This window comes from Lissotriton helveticus, chromosome 4_1 (assembly GCF_964261635.1).
Source record: "Lissotriton helveticus chromosome 4_1, aLisHel1.1, whole genome shotgun sequence".
NCBI classification, from domain to species: Eukaryota; Metazoa; Chordata; class Amphibia; order Caudata; family Salamandridae; genus Lissotriton; species Lissotriton helveticus.
This window is the reverse complement of record NC_136063.1, coordinates 1,724,696,817-1,724,715,201: the sequence shown is the minus strand read 5'-3', so window position 1 is coordinate 1,724,715,201 and position 18,385 is coordinate 1,724,696,817.

Genomic DNA, 18,385 nt, shown 5'->3' with positions numbered 1-18,385 from the left:
TGAATTAAATTATTGTTTGTAGCTATCAGTCTATGTATTTGGTAATGTGTATCTATTTGCTATTGTCTGTGTGTCACTGTATGTGTAGCAGTGTGCATCCTGGTGTGCGCATGTGTCCACCTGTGTTAGTCATTGCACATACGTATGTCATGCGCATGTTTGTCCGTCATTGTATGTGTGTCATGGTTTGTGTATTTGTAGCTGTCATTGTATGTGCAGCTAGTGCTTGTAAATTTCTGTGAATGTGTTTGCCACTGAGTTTATAAGTGTGTATCATTCTGTGTACCTGTCCTGTTTTTCTGTATTTGGGTCAGTGTGAGCGTGTGTGTGTTGGTGAGTGTATACATCTTTTACTGTGTTTGTGACTCTTAGTGTCTGATAATTAAAAATGTTAGGGGCTATTTGGCTGTGAGTTTCGTATCTGGGATTACTTTTGTGTTTGTGTGTGTGGCTTCTTGTGTGTGGCTGATAATGGACTATGTATCTGCCACTAAGTGTATGGCTGACATTGTGCGTTTGTTTCAATCATTGTATGTACGTTTTGCTACATGTATTGTCACTGGCAGGCGACCACTTCTATCATGCTTATGTAGGCCTGCCTCATCCCCTGCTATTATACCACGCACTCACTGATTCCATGACTACCAAAATTCAACACTCATTCACAGCCTGAATCCCAGTCACAAGACTGATCCCACTCAGTGTGCATGTTTCTATGTGTGCAGGTTTTACTGTGAGTGTGTCAAGTAAGTGGCTGCTAGTGTAGTCAGCCATTGTGCTTGTTTTCTGCGCACCAATGACCCTCGATACCTGCCTGTTATTTGTGTTTGTGTGTGAATCCGAATATATCAGGGCGTCTGTCATTATTTCATTGCTTCTTTGTTTTTTAGACTTTGCTGTTCCTGTCAGCATGTTTGTGTCTGTCTGTGTGATGCTGTCACTATGTGCCTGCCTAGGAATGGGTGTACATTTACTTCCTTTGGTGGGAACTCACAAACAATGCCAGACTGGCCGTACCGGGCACCGGCCGTTTCCTCGGGAGGCTGGATGGGGGGTGGCCACTTTTGTCACTGGGGGCTCTTTTTGTAGCAGTGCAACAATTTTAAAAGCACTGCAGAGTTCCTTGTATATTCAACAGTTTTCAGGCAACAATAAGATATCCAAGACAACTCTGATGATTAATATACCTGCTGAGCGGTGTTTTGCCTAGTGGCAGCTTTGACTCATCTAAGGTAGCATAAAGCGTTGATGTGCCTGCTGCAAAGGGTGTGTACTATGTAGATCACATAGAAGTATTTTATGTGCATACCTCCCCCCTTGTAGTGCTCAAGCTCGCTCGCTATGCACTATATGGGGGCTGGTTTGACAAACATTTCCAGGGCTGCTTTGGGTTTCCAGTCCGTCCGTGCCTGAAAAGCTGCAACAGGTGCATCTTTGCAGGCGAATGTCATGTGACATGTTCTGCAGGCTCCTTTTACCCCAGTGTGTGCTTATTCACATTGTGGAGAGTGGTGCACCCTAACCTCTGACAGCCATGTGGTCCTAAAAACCTGAATTTGATTGGAAAAGTATGATAGGAGAACATGGCTGCCTTATACCATTTACTCAGATGCTCCCCAAAACCTAGTCAGATGTGGAAGTGTTCACCCTACATTAGTGGAGGCAAATACCTGCCTGTTGTCCTCGGTATTTTACTAAATCACACAGTGCACCTAATGAACCGATTCTGATCTTTTTTAACAGTATTGGGCATATAGAGCCTAGTTGACTGAAAGCCATATTGCAAATTGTCACATTATCGCCATAGTAACATAATTCATTCTCCCATTATGTTGAAGAGACACATTCTGCCGTCTGCAAAATGTCAAAATATTTTCTCCAGCAGTGGTTGCTGATTAGCTTTCTGAATGTACGTGGGCTGTGGTGAAGTATAATTTCCAGGAATTCTACTTTTTGTTTTACAAATTGAAAAATATAAGAAATACCATTAATCATCAGAACCTTGCTGTATTATAGTTATAGACGAACTTCTCAAAATGTAGAAGCCCCTATCTCTATATCAGGAAAATCAATTTCTCATGCCCCGTGTAATATGATAAGGCCATCTGCAATGGCCCCTTCGTTCATGCTGTGGACCTTTAGGAGCACAAGTGAAATCGCGTTTATCTTAATTTTGTTATAAAATGGCTTCATAAACAGCATGAAGACCAGCAGGGATTGCAACCATTCCAGCCTGGCCATCCTCTCTATTCTCCCTAATGAGAAAATAATGCTAATTGCAGCTACATTCTTCTAATGGCATCCGAATTGGTTTTATAAAATGGTTTGGAAATCCTTCAAATTCCAAGGACACCAAAAAAACAGTGCCCTTACCTTGAGCAAATGAGTTTTCGGTATTGGAAACTGTTATTGGTCTCTCTTTATGGGCTGCAGCATTTATAAGTGTGCCTCTGTTTGCTTGAGTCTTTGTTGTTTGCCCAAAGATTAAACCTTAATACACAAAGCATGTATGGGGTAATATCCAATAGTTGACAACAATACATTTCCATTTATACTTAATTAAACAATTAATACAGAGGTGCAGGGTTTGTTGTCTTTGTTTTTCCTACCGAAAATAAGGATACTAGCAAAAAAGGAACAGAACCAAGATGCAAACCTCTGGATCCCAGCAGCCTTCTTAAGTCGAATGCATTATTTCAAATAATCGACATGTGATATTTTCACTGTTCTAATATTTAATCTATTTTATTTCAATGTAGCCAACACTCCTTTGTTATTTCTGCTGAGTAATGGCATGTTCTCATAATATTTTCGCATACTACAGGGCAAATACCTCTTTTATCACACAAAGTGTTTTACCCAAATGCTCGTTAGGGTTTGGTTGTGTTGCAAATGCGGTGGACTGTGTTTCTCTTTGCTGTTTATAACGAGCATCTTCCAACTACACTGACGATGTTGGTAGTCTTTGTAGAACCAGTCTTCTTTGTTGCACCAAGAAACTGGGTTACTGGTTGAGGGGAACAAAGCCCTACTCAAGCGGCAACCACAATCCTTGTCAGGGTGATGTCAATGCTCAGGTAGCTTGGCCCAGAGCAGTCTGGTCTAACTTAGAGGCAATGTGCAAAGTATTTGTGCACTTCAAACAATAATAACGTGGAAATAAAACACACTAAAAATCCCACACCAATGTAAAATAATAGAGTGCTTTTAATAAATAAAACAATACAGAAATTACAAAACTCAAATTAGTTGAACCAGAGGTATGCAGGTTTAAAGATTTCAGTGAAAATAGTGCCCCAAAACTAAATTTTCAACTGTGGATATCGGGTCATTCTGGACCGACACAAAGTCACAAGTTCAGGCCAACTGCATTGGAGGGACCCAATTAGGCCTGCAGAACAATAGTGCCCTATATCTCCATTGTGGAGTGTTTTGGGGTCCTGCGTCTAGGATGCGTTGTGCAGCCCAGGGGAATGCAGGACTGGGTCGGAGATGCGTTGCGCTGCATTAGTTATGGGGAGCTGCAAAGCTCCAACATGAGGTCTTGCATTGTCGTCAAAGAGGCAATTGGTGAGGGGGTTTGTGATGTGAAATCGTGCTTTAAGGATGTGTCATGCACCGGTCGGTTCAAATGAAGCTGTGGGACTTGCGATGCAATGTCCTTGTGTCATCATCAAGGGGCTTGTGATGCGATGGCCTGTGTTGGGATGCGTCACGCAGTGGCAGTTCCAATGAGGCTGCGATGGTGATGCGAAGTCCTTGCAATAGGAACGTCCACGCAGCATCAATGCACTGGTTCAGCTGGGTTGATAAATGAGCTGGCAGAGAACCTTAAGGGTTTTTCACTATCAGGACATGTGAAACTTAAAAGTACACATCCTACTTTTTAAATACATTGCATACTGCCCACTGGGCTGTTTACAGCCCTACCCCAGGAGTGACTCATATCGATAGAAAAGCAAGGTTTAGGCCTGGCAAAGGTTATATTTGCCAGATTAAATTGCCAGATTTAAACTCCACACACACACAGCCTGTAAAGGCAATCCTGAGACAGGCTTGCAAGGCTATTTAAGTGGGTGGCACAACAAATGCTCCCGGGCTATTAGTTGCATTTAATTTGCAGGCTCTGTGTACATGTAGTACTACTTTTTATTTTTAAAGTTTAAATTTTATTGAAAAAGAAAATGTAGCATACATAGAAAGAAATATAATTTATGAAAAAGCACAATGAAAAATGTCTATGTTGAGTGAAAAAGGAGGGGGGAAGAGGGAAAGAAAAGAAGAGGGAGGAGGAGGGGGGAACTGTAGGGAACAATAAATGCAAAAAAAAAACATTACCTGAACCATAAGTGTAATTCATCAATAGTAACAATTGCAAGAACAGTATGAAACATAAACATCAAAAAAGAATTCATAAAGGAATAAAGGATTAATATCAAAAGATAATCATCTGTAATATGAAGTAAAAAGACGACGAAGAATTTATGGAGGTTTCCTAACATCAGCCGGAGTGTTAACTATAGTGGAAGAAGTTGAGGCTGCATCTGTTAGATATGAGGATAAAGGGAGCCATAAAATATCTCTTTTAATGCACAAGGAAATAGGGGAGACATTGCTTGTATCGATTATATGATGAAAACAAACAGCATTCCACCAAGCTTTAAAAGTAACTTTCTCAGTCTGTTTCCAATTAGAAGTAATTAGGTGAAGGGAAATCGCTAGTAGCAAGTCAACTAATGAGGGACTGGAGGTAGGGCATGGCCAGGAGGGTGATAAGGAACCTAAAAAGATGTTGGAAATGGAAAAGGGGACATGGATATTGAAAATGTTCTTAATTTGGGACCAAACTAAAAGCCAAAAACGAGAAAGGGAGGGGCAATCAAAAAGCATGTGTTTTACATCAGCGGAAGGACCTTTACATGACCAACCAGCTGAGGAAAGGTCTGCGGAAAAGGAGGTTAATTTCATTGGAGTAAAAAGAAGGCGTTTGTAGATGAAAAATAGAGTTTAAGATGTATTAGCTGCTCTTGACGTTTTATGAATCTTTAACCATAATTTGTTTCAAAATGAGACAGACCAACATCCTTTTCCCAGGCCGATTCAGATTTTCCTTTGGGCCTAACAGAAGTTAAAAATAAAAGTCTATAAAGAGAAAAGGCCGAAGTAGTAGTAGACAATAAAGGAAAGAGATGAGAACATTTGTCAGGAATATTCGTAGTAGGTGACAAGGAGGATAGATATTGCAAAAGAGAAGGAAGACGTGAATCATATTGGGATTTACATGAGGAGGGTAAAGAAAAGTGTGATTGGAGGTCTGAAAAGGAAAGAGGAAGGTTATTAGATACTAATTGAGAAATCCAGAGTAAACCTTTGGATCTCCATGATTTCCAATAAATGGTACGGCCTTTAATACGAATTAAGTGATTATGCCAAATAGGTGTTTGATCTAATGAAGAAAAAGCAGGATACGAGGACAGAAGGAGGGGTGTTAATATTTCACGTGTATGGGAGATCACTTGAGGGCGAAAAGAAGAAATATTATTAGTAAAAGCAAGAGATTCATCAAACTGAAAAGGATCTATAAATGATTTCTCAATATTCAACCAGACAGGTGGATGAATATTATGAACAGGATCATGAGAAAGCCAACAAAGAATATTGTTTTAAGCAAAAAGCATAATGATAAGATTTAAAATCAGGAAATTTGAGACCGCCAGAAAGTTTATCAGCTTTGAGAGCATGAAGGGCTATTTAAAGCGACTTATTCTTCCAAAGGAATTTGTTTAATATAGAATCAAATTTTTTAAAATAGAAACCAGGAATATGAACCGGAATCATAGATAAAAGATTTAAAATTAGCGGAGAAAGCATCATTTTAATAGACTCTAGTCGACCCCACCAGGAGAGAAAAAGTGGATGCCAATGGTCGATAGATGCAGACAAAGTTTTGGAGATATTGTCAAAATGTCCTCTTAACGTTTCCAGAATGGTAGGAGAGAACCATAAACCTAAGTATTTAATTTTAGAAGTTTTCCAAGAGAAGCCGGTCGAGATAAAATCTTGTTTTAAACAAAGAACATTTAAAGGAAGAATTTCACATTTATCCGAGTTAAGTCGGTATCCGGACAATTGAGAAAAAGTATCGACTTGAGAGAGGAAAGCTGGAAGAGAAGTAGAAGGATTAGAACAATAAAGAAGGTTGTCATCAGCGGAGATGGACAATTTAACATGTGAAGTATCGAGCTGAAAACCAGAAATATTTTCATCTAACCGAATGTTCTTTAAAAAAAAGGCTCTAAGGCAATTATAAATAATAGGGGAAATAGGGGGCAGCCTTGACGAACCCCTCTAAAAAGAAAGAAGTATTCAGAGGATTTCCCATTAACAAAGGTAGATGCTTTCGGTCCAGAATACAATAATAAGATGAGAGAAATTAATTTAGCAGGAAACCCAAGCCATTTAAGTGCTTGGAACATAAAATCCCATCCGATTCTATTGAATGCTTTTTCAGCATCTAATGCTATAGCAGTAATGTGATAGTTAAAAGAAGAGGCCTTACTTAAAATATTAAAGAAAACTCTGGAATTGTCTGAAGATAATCGACCCTTGACAACTCCAGATTGTTCGGGACCAATAATATTGGGGAGAATGGGGTCAATACGAAGGGCAAGAATCTTTGCAAAAATTTTATAATCTAAATTAACTAAAGATATCGGATGATAATTTTTACAAAGAGAGGGATCTTTATTATCTTTGGGGATTAAACAGATCATAGCTTCTTGAAAAGAACCTGAAGAGGAAGCGTCCTTCACAAAAAACTGATAAAGCAATAAAAGATGTGGAAGTAATAAGGAGGCAAAGTGAGCATAGAATTCAATAGTAAAGCCATCAGGGCCAGGTGCTTTACCCCTTTTTAATTTTGAAACATCATTCTTAATTTCAGATAAGGTGATGTCCGATTCCAGTGAGATAAAATCTGTATCATATGAAAGAGGGGGAGGAATTGAATGGAAGAAAGAGGAAAGTGCAGCAGAGGAAGGTTGTAGCTCTGGTGTGTATAGCTTCTTATGAAAAGAGACAAATTCATTGAGAATATCATTATCTTTGAATAACGAATCGCCGGCATTATTACGAATGGATTCAATTTTAGTCAGTTTCCGACGAATCTTTAAATAATTTGCAAGTAGTTTACCCATCCTATTTTGGCCCCCATAATACCGGGCACTGCTTCTTAAAAGAAAAGATGAAGCAGCCTCTGTAGAGGACTTATTAAAAGATAATTTTGCCCCAATAATATTTTTTAAGGAAATTTCAGAATTAGAGCGATAATAAGAATATTCAAGATGTTTAATTTCGGCCAATAACTGGGTATTTTTGGCTTCCAAAGACTTCTTTTTCCGTTAAACAAAATTTATAATAAAACCTTTAGCCGCAGCTTTAAAGGAGTCCCAAATCATTACTGGGGAAGAGTCTGGAGTAGAATTAATAGAGAAGAACTCAGATGCAAATGATGTGAATTGACCTGTGAAATTGGGATCTGATAATAATGAATTATTAAAACGCCATCTGCGAGCTTGAGGGGAGAAAGGGAGTTGATCAAAATCTACAGAAACTGGAGCATGATCTGAAATTAGGATGGAACCAATTTCGGAATGAGAGACAAGTTGGGATAAAGGTTTACTGAAGAAGAGATAATCTATTCTAGATTGTGAATTTTGGGGAGGAGAATAAAAGGTATATTCCTGTGGGTCTGGATTACAAAGCCTCCAAATGTCAGTTAAAGCTGTACGTCTAATGGCAGAGGTAAATTGTGAGTGCATCTTGGTGTTAGAAAACTTTATAGAAGAACGTTTTTCTAGAATAAGGTCATGGACCTAGTTACAATCACCACAGAAAATAACATAGTCATCATTAAACATGACAAGCTTATCAGAAATCTTAGTCCAAAACACATTATCAACAGTAACAGGTGCGTAAACATTGAACAAAACTAAGGTTATCTGATCAATGAGTAATTTAACAATCACCCAACGACCCTCGAGATCATTCTCCTGATGGACTACTGAAATACAGTACTTTTTATGACACAATATAGATAAACCATTTTTCTTTCCTAAGGCAGATGAAGAGAAAACGTGACCCACCCAACCTCTTTTCAATTTAACTGCCTCGGCATCTGAAGTGAGTTTCTTGAATAAAAACAATATCAGTATTTAATCTAGCTAGATGGGTTAACACATGTTGTCTTTTTATAGGATTATTAACTCCTTTAACGTTCCAAATTAGAACTCTAAATGAGAACTATTGAAGAGAGCATGCACAAGTAATATAAAAGCGTCAAAAACGTATCTGTCAAATAGTATATAAGCAATAAGAATCAAGAAACAAGTAATAAAAGAGTTAGGAAAATATTGGTAACAATAGCATGCACATTTTTTATACAAACAATTGAAAAAATATCTATCAAATAAAAATGAGAGCAATAAAGAGGTCAACAGAATAGCATTGCAAATTTTATTACCAGGGAGAGAAAGAGGAAAGGAAATGAGAAAGATAACTAGATTCAGGAGTAAGTAGGAAAACAGGATAAAGAAAAAAGGTAGAAGAAAAAAGGAATATTGGATAATACAGAAATGGAGAGACAGCAAAAGAGAAAAGGGAGAAACAGGGAAAAGAACATCGAAGAAAGAAAGGCCAAAGATGTAATTCAATAATAATATATGACACAGAAGAAAAACATCAAAGAGACATACCACAGAGAAACAATGAGCCTGGGGGTGGTGGAACCACATGAGGAAATGAACACACCGAACCGGGAAGACCACAGGGACGAGCGCAGGGAGAACGACCTCCAAGTGTACAAGAAGAGGATATAAATCAAGGGGTCACAAACCGCATCTAGAAGGAGCCAAAAGAGATAATGTTAACAAATTAAAATCACAACAAAATCAGAAAACAACACAAAATACAGAATTCAAAATACAAAGTAGAAAAAATAAAACACAAAAGGAGAGGAGAACAAGAAGAACATGATAACAGACAAACACTTCAATATATAGAGAATTTATGCACAATATTTATGAACGAGGGATCTCTATTGAGTCAGTTGTACATGAGTCAAGAAACTGCTGGAGCACCGCCGGGTCTTCATAATTAGTTGTCTTGTTGTTATATGTCACTTTGAATAGGCAGGGATGGAATAAACCATAGCCAGCATTCAGGGAACGAAGAGCAGGCCGCATATCCCAAAATTTCTTGCGACGGTCTGCAGTAGATTTGGCCTAGTCCTGTGCAAAGAAAAGATTAGATCCATTCCAAATGATTTTTCATTTCCGCTTGGCGGACTGAAGAACTTTGAGTAAATCAGTATATTCCAAGAAGTACAGGATAACGCCTCTGTGTTTTACTGTAGAGGAAGAAGAAGTAGAGAGACGAGAAGGTGGACCTAGGCGATTAGCTTGTTGGAGATTCAAAGCTGGAGAGTTTGGGAGACCAAGGAGCCGGTGTAAAAAGGATTGTAAAAAAGTGATGGGGTTTGATCCCTCAAGTCCCTTTGCAAGTCCGTAAATGCGTAGATTATTATGCCTGTTTCAGTTTTCCAAATTTTCGACTTGGGGCTTGAGACTATGAATTTTTCTCTGCATATTCGGAACTTGATCAGTTAGAACTTGAACTGAAGTGATGGTTTTCTCAAGATGATCAACTTTTTGCTCTGTATGAGACCAGTTATCTTCAATATTTTGGAGTCGAGCGTTAGTGTCTGCCATATAGGGTTTGAGAGAACGAATTTCCTCCGTGTAAGGTTTGAGTGAGCGAATTTCTTCTGACAGAAGCTCCATAGAGATAGAAGAAGTTTAGTTGGTAGGTGGTGGAGGATTCGTTTTAACTCGTTTCCCTGGAGTAGAAGCAGACGCAGAGGGTCACTTAGAAGTAACTTTTGTGTTTGAACGAGAAGTATGAGGAGAGAAACATTTTGTGGAAGGAGAGTCATTGGCTGCGTCTTCTAAATTCTCCTGCAAAACACTGAAGGGGTTAACATCCTCAGCGGTGTGTTGGAAAAACTACCTTGCTGGGAGGAGTTACGGTTATGACGTGACATTGCCATTGAGGGAACTGTTCAAAGGATGAAAATTCTGAAGACGTGAACCAAAAAACAAGACAGTCTGCATGTCTTCAAAAAAGACCAATTACTTCATAGTAGGAGGGAGAGAAATTCACATCTATAATAATAATGACAGTAAATAATAAAGAGTTTCAATATACAGTCCAGTAAAAGAGGGAAATTGCAGAATATGCGTAAGTTACTGAAAAACTGACAATAACCTTGAATTTATTATGAGAATCGCATATTATAAAAGGCGTTTGTCTTATGTAGTGAAAACATATAAAGAAAGTAGTTGAAAGCTTGTGAGGTAAAAGCTTATATCCAAAATGGCGGTAAGGCAGAACATTGAGCTGAAGCATGGATGGAGAAACAGTTCATATTGCCAAAATCCAAAAGATAAAATTCCCTTAAGGCAAAGAATCGGAAAGTAGAGGAGAATTGAAGCGTTTTGAAGCGTTGCATGCCATTTCACGCTTCAGCGTGTGCGAGGGAACTTGCAGCGCGTACGGGGCGGCAGAGGCTACAAAATGGCGGACGCGATCAAACGCGATCCGTCATTGCCGAAAAAGTAAAAAAATAGAGGCTGTTGCTCACCCCATACGTCGGATATAATGTCATCCGAAGCAGCAGGCGTTCCAGAAACAAATGGTGTGAAACAGCGGACCTCGTAGACGTTGGGAGCACTCGAAGGGTTACCGTCTCGTCTACATCGCTGCGGAGCTCCTCGGAGATGCGGCCATTTCCAGCGGTGCTGAAGCCACACCCCCATGTAGTACTACTGTAATAGGGTTTATTAGTAAATTAGATTTGTCTATTAGGGATAAGCCAATGTTACAATGTTTTAAGGAGTGAGCACATGCACTTTGGCACTGGTTAGCAGTGGTAAAAGTGCACAGAGTCTTAAGGCCAACAGAAAGAGGATTAGGGGTGTGTGGAATTTGCTGAGTTTCACTCTGCAGAATTCCATGCAGTTCCCTAAAAGCTCCCATGGAGCTCCATGCATGGTGGAATACGGTACATTGTTCTGCTCTTGCTGATTTTTAATGCCTGGAGCTTGTCCCATGCTGTGCAATCAGCGAGAACAACACCACTTTGCCTGCTAGAGAGTGCTGCTTCTTTCTGCCACTCGAGTGGATTTTGAACTGCAGCTTTCTCACCTTGAGCTGTAGCTTTCTCAACATGAGCAGCAGTGATCTGCTGCAACCGCACTTGATTTTCCCACTGGCGCTCGCCAACGTACAGTTGGTGAGCTGCATGTGAGGAAAAACTCCACCAAATGGAGGAGTACGGCAAAAAGTTTAAGGGAAGACCACCCAAAGGCTGACATGTCTAATAGTTGCTATCACATAATCCTTGCTTGCTTTTACTAGACTTCAATCTATACAGAGGAGCTAGAGGAAACTGATCACATGAATGTTATATAGTGCCCTGGAGCTGTACGATTGCGTTGCTGTATGTCTGTAAGAGTTTAATGGAAATTGCAGATGGATTACTGCTAGATTTCTCGGCTGTATCAACAACTACTACCCACTTTCATAACCATGAGGCTGACAGGTGAAAACACTTTCAAGGATTTAGAACGTTGGGCAACTGTACATATCACTTATGGAAGCAAAACATTCTGTATTGTCCTTTATTAAAATGTTTGTATTGCCAGAACCTGAAAGTCCTAGGAACCAGTTTCAATAGGAAAAACTAGCACAGAGAGAACCTTTAAAATATTTGAGACATACCTGCAAATGTTGCTCTCTGTATGTAGTCGTTGTATATATTAGATAACATTTTCAAAACTCTTTTGCATTTTATACTAACTTGCCAAAATTAAGGTTACCATCTCTCAAATGAGCAGCCATTGAAGCTGGCAAAAGAGATTTGAAATCAGAATAGAAGTAGTGAGAAAAATAAAAGAAGATGAGAATGTATCTACATGTTTAATAGAAAGAAGTGAAATAACTTATTTCAACTCATTCCGAGATGTCATATTGCTATACAATGATAACAACATATTGATGAATGATATGATGTGTATAAATAATCTACACCCATTTTATTTTAAGCATAGTGGACGAGGCTGATGGTATCTTAACCTGTTATATTTATTAGACTTGCCAGATAGCAAACTTTGAATCATTGCCACACAAAATTGATGATAAAGCCTTTCTGGGAAAAGCCTGGAATAGAAGACATGATGCCTAAACAAATGTCACCAACAAATCAGCTCAAGTCGCAGTTCAGATTCAGGCAACGTACTAAGAGCGTACTTATGTACTTGCTTCACTGAGTATTAGGGGGTCTGCTGTCAAAAGTGGATCTGTAAAATTATCCTATGCGTGATTCGCAATATGTGAAGCTCATTTTTGATCTTCAGAGAATGTCATTGCAGTGGTCTAGGTCACATTGCATCTTGATAAGGGAAGTGATTATAAGAAGTGTGTGACCAGCTATAGTCACCAAAACCCTCACACCGCCAAAGTCTGTTTTATTTCAACACAGATAGTTAAAGAATTGGTCTATCAAATCTAGAATCATAAAACCAGGAGTTTGTAGCATATACATTTAAAGTGAACTTATATGCTAGTAACTGCTGGTTTTATGGTCAAGGGTTAAACAGGAATTGTTCCCCAAACTCATCAGACTGATAGACTACATGTGCAATATAGGATTGCTGCAAAGGGTACGTGTCATGTCAGGAGAAACTTGTCAAAGGCCTTTTAAGTTGGGAATGCAAATGCGACCTACATTTTTATTTGAATACTCGCCCGTATATCTACATGTGCTTGAAGAATGTGAAGAATGTGCAACCAGGTAAGAGATACAAATGGCAAGTTGTTAGAGCTCAAGATCTTTCCAGTTGTTATTTGAAAATATTGAATCTATCACAAAGAAAATGATTAAACTGACAACGTTATCAAGAAAGTCGAACCACAAATATGGAGTGGGGGTTAATGGAGAAGATGTGACTTTCACTGGAAAGTGAGACAGAGAGAGAGGCGGAAGGGTGGCAGTGACCAGCCAGCCCCTGAAACAAAAAAGCTTGGTAATGAAGTCGACAAATGGGTTTCTTTGTTTTCACAGATCCGAGTTGCCTGACAGAGTTATCCATCCCACCACATTTGGGAAATAATTAGGAGATGTCATCTAAACTTTTCTTCTAGAATCGTATTTGAGGTTATATTATATGGGGTTTTTGCTTTTTGATGAGACATAATATTCATTCTTTCTACTTAAAAATAGCAACACCTTCTTAGAAATCAATCTGTCCAATTATTGGGGCTCTGTGTTTCCATTACTGCTTGTTTATCAAGAGCAAAAATTGAAAGGCAACTGTTTGCCTCCTTTGGTACAAAATATTAATGCTTATTGCATCGATAGACCTGAACTTTTCATTCACTGCAAGTATTATAAATCCTTCCAATATTTCCCAACAAACAAGCAAGATTAGAGGATTTCCTTTCACTCTCACATCTCTGAGATGCTGAGCTTATCATCATTTTACAACACGCTGGATAGACACATTCTCGAAACACATTTTTTATAGATATTATTTATAAATTAGTTCCTCAAAACAAAAAGGCTGTCAGAATTCACTCTGACAGAAGAGGTGGCTGACAGAAGGTTGTCACAGAAACTAGAAAATAAAGAAGCACATCATTTATTATTCATTTAGGAGGTAATGGAACGCGTCAGAATGTCTCTTGCGTCCACTTTAAAGTGCTAGGTGGTTGGTAATTTGACAAACTTTACTGCCACTTCAAATATCTGTTTTTTTCAGTGAATTATGTTTTTTTAAGCATTGTTACCACAGATACCAGCCTGCTATATTTTGGCCAGTCATGGATTTCAGTGCAAACAAATACCTTTAAATGGGCTAATGCCACAGCTGTGTTCGGTTACGAACACACACAGGGTTCACATTTCTTAAAGCATGAAAAGAGACAATTATTGTCCCACATTTCATTCTCATTTCACCCAAAGAACCTCTCCTTGTAAAATGTCAAAGCTATATGTCACATTTTTGCCCAAAACTAAAGATTTTTAAACATTATTCATTTAATTAAGAAGGAAAATTCTGTAAGGATGAGTTGCTACTTTAAAAACTTTTCTTTCGATATAAATGTTCCTTTATAAACGTACAATTGGTTCTTGGAACAAACAAACTGATTCACTATGAAACTAATCAATTTACAATGAACATAATTTTCTATTCTCATTTCCCAATCTAGAGAAACATTGCTCATTATTCAGATTTTCAATGTACTTCATAATTGTCAGTGGAATTTGTGCCATTAGACCTATGTGCCTCATCATTATTATGATGCATGCTATGATAGTTACATATTTGCAGCCATAAATATACAGTGACATAAATAAATAATAATAAAAAAACAAGTGCCAAGCTAAGAGATTATAGCGGTATACGACTTGAATAGAGGCCAAGACCAGGCTACATAACCTTATGAGGGGGAGCCTTGCTCAAAGGAATATATATCCTTCCCTTTTGATAGTGCAGGACAGGGTCAATGCTAGGGCTTCGGAGATGTGAGGATTCAAGCCAATAAAAACTCAAATTGTAATACAATCAATAAATACATTTGTATTGTGTGCTTTTTTACATAGGGTGTACCTTTCCCAACTGGCAGAGCGCTTTTAGGTCAAGCCCTGAGCAGGCTCGCAAGCGCTGCTCTGGGGTTGATCTGTGGTAGTTCACTATGTGAGGGAAGCCCCGCTCACTCCCCGCCATCTTTTTCATTAGCTTGTGTCTTTCTTTGTTCTTCCGAAATGCTGCCCCCTTTTGTACCGCTTCCGAAATGCTGCCTTCCGATTGGTTTATAGGCTTGTTAGTCCCTCCTTTTGACGGCCATGTCGTTATTTGTATCCTTCCATGGCTACTGGCCCCTTTACTTTGAGTGTTGCAAGGTATGTGTTATTTAGATTGTGAGCACTATTTTCTTTAATTAGGTTCTCTTACTGCTCATACCTTCGACCCCCCCTCCCACAGTCCAAGCCTCTCGCTCCCCCGCCCGCACTCCCGTTGCTCGTGCCTTCTCACCCCCCTGCGCCCTGCCCGCTCGCATAAAAGCATGTCCTATTGCATTGCAAATGCTTGTTCAGAGCTGGACTGTCATGGTTTACATTCACATTACATTACAGCTTAATGAGCGGCAGCAAAAGAAACAGATATGAACTGAGAAAATTATTAGATATGAAAGATAAGTACACGAAATTGCAAATGATTAGGGGGTGTATACGAAATATACATATGTTGGTGTTGCATAGAAGTAGTCACAGGGGAAAAGAAAAAGCAAACAAGAAGAGAGTTCAAAGCTATTCTTGAAGGGCCTATTAGGAAAGAGGTAACCAGAACAAATCTGTAGGATAAGTGACATTCAGACCCAGTGGCCAAAGCGTAAAACCGTGTTTACTAGTTACCAAAATGATAATAAAAAAAGGAGAGATGAAAATGGCTAACCAATAACTTTGGAATCAATGGGCTCAACTTGCCTATTGCTCAAAGTATAATCCCTGAAAAATAACTACTTCTCCTTGTGGAACCTCAAACGGAACTTGCAACACATGTAGAGGCAGTACTGAGAACTGGATATAGCAGGTCAACCATCTTTCTTTAGATTAATCTCAGGTTCAGAGCAAAAAAATCATACTGTGGGACGAGGCTGCACATAATTTAAACAGAGATTCTACAGCGCTGGATACTCTTGGTGAGAGCCTAGAATGAAGAGGACAAACTCAATGGGCAAATATTAATGGTGGACAATGATCAAATTAAAAAAGGAAAATACTGAAGCCTTTGATTTTTCTTTTGTAGTTTCTATGGAGTTTGGACAAGCTCTGCATTTACTGCTTATAAGGTGACTCTAAATTGGACCCATTTTCTAGCTCATTGCTACTGGCCTAGTGTGAGAGGCGATCGCAGTCAGCTCACCGGAGGGAGGCTACAGCCGTTATCAATTATTGTGACATATCCCACAAGGAGATTTTATGATTGGGAGCCATGTACCTATGGAAGAACATATGATACTCAGAACTGTTCATGAATATGTAAAGCCCTGAAGAAGCAAATGAATTTTGCAAAACACGTGTTGGATTGGCTATAATTCTTTGTATCTGTTAAAGAAGAATTTTGTATTAGGGCTTGGCTGCATTTCCCTGTATTTGTGGAAGAAGAATTTGTATACATTTAAAGAATGATTACAATGTAGGTGAATTTTGTGAACATGCAAGAAAAAACCTGAGCAATAGATATGTTTAATGAACTATGTCAGTAGAAATGTGTGTTATTCTCAGAACATGATTTAGTGTGAGAGGATATTTGCTAGCTCTCATTTTATTTTATAAGGTACTTCTTCAAATGTAGGTTGAGTCTTTTTCAGATGGGTACTGTTTGTCTGTCTCAGTATCCCAACAGTTCTCCGAGCTTTAAGTTCTTCTCAAAATCGATATTTAGTGGACCCTCCTGGTACAAGTGCAGCAGTTATCCAAAGTTGCAGAAATATTCACGAGTAAGTTCACCAAAGACAGAACACATGATTACATCTTCTGTCCTTCTGACCGTCTATTGTAGTTAGGTCAAGAGTTCCACCAAATACAGTTTCAGTGTCAGACAGTCAGCACCGAGATCCAGATGTACCAATCAGTTTTGATTGTGTACTTGCTGATTTGGAGGTTGTACGAGAACTGTTGATTTTAGGAATGTAATAAACCCATTTTGGGAGTCTATAATTTTTTACTGACTTGTAATATGGGTTCAGAATGGATATTGAATCACTAGTTGGAAGGGGTGTGGTATATGCTTCCCTTCCAAACAAACATTCCAATCCAATGTATCAATTATTTAGGACCAACATAGCTGTTGTAAACCATTGGATGTTACTGACTCCTAACATGGGATAGTCACCCATTTGTAAAAGCTAAGAGACCACAATTTTCTTTAAAGGAAAATGGTCTGAGTTTAAAAAATGTGATCACAAGCATGGTGGTCTTCTGACTCCATCAGGACACCATCACTGTGATGGTATCCAATTGTAGTGAGTTGTAATTTGTGACCTCCTTCATTAATATACATGACATAGGTAGACTTCCAATCCACTATGACTCTGATTTTCAAAAACGGACCTATTAGTACAAAGGGCAGTTCATAAAAAATATTTACTGGTTGCAAAAATAAAGGTGGCAGTTTGCGATCAGCATTGTGTGAAAAGATATTCATGCACCTGACCTAAAAGTCTTTACTCCGGTGAATGTAACACAGTTTTACCATCTCTATTTCAGAGGCAACAATTGGCAAGCAACACACAAGAGTCTTGGCACTTGGGCTTCAAAAAGCAGGTAAGTGGACTGGACTGAACCAGGGTGTCAGTATGGGTTCTAGCTAGAAGGGTTTTATACTTGAGAATGCATCTTGCGTTATTAGCAGTGGACCCAGCTTCTTTCCTTAAGGTAGCCTTGCATCCATGGTAGTGCACCTTGCCTGGCAACAAATAAGCAACTTTAACAGTTTTGTTGAAAAACTTCAACTTTACTAATAACAATTTGCATGTATGCTTATTGAAACCCTCCTTTCCTATATTCAATCAATCAGGGTGTATAAAGTACAACTACTCACCCGTGAGTGTTTCAAGGCTCTGGGGGACGGGGACAGCTCTGTTGACTGCTGGGGTCATCTGAAGAGCCAGGTCTTTAGGTCCTTCATGAATAGGGTCAGTGTGGGGGCATGGTGGAGGGGGAAGCCTCCAAGGTAGGAGAAGGGCCTTCCTCCTGTCCTGGTCCTGTGGATGTGTGGGATGGAGGCCAGAGCAAGGTCGACTGATCTGAGGTGTCCTTTGGGTATGTGGAATCAAAGGCGGTTGTTCAGGTGTATTGGTCCGGTGTTGTGAAGCGCCTTGTAAGCATAGGCAAGGAACATTGCAATGGTCTTGCAGGGTTTGAATCAGGCAGGCAAGATCCCACAGTCTACTGCCTTCAATTTCCATACTGTATGCAGACATTGCAGCTGTGTTTCTTATTCATCTCACTTTCCTTAATTTCAAAGGGAAAGCTCAGGAGAAGCATAGCACATAAGAGTTACTGTGGATGTTAAGACACCAAGACTATTATGATCACTGAGAATGTTATATTCCTAGGTGACTAATCAATAAATGAATAACAGTCCCAAACATGGCCAGATATGAAATGCGACTGAAGTCTTCCAGCTAAATGTTCATTATTAAATGTGAACTGTTAGAAATAGGGTTTCTGGTAGGCTAAGTTATACACCCAAGCAGG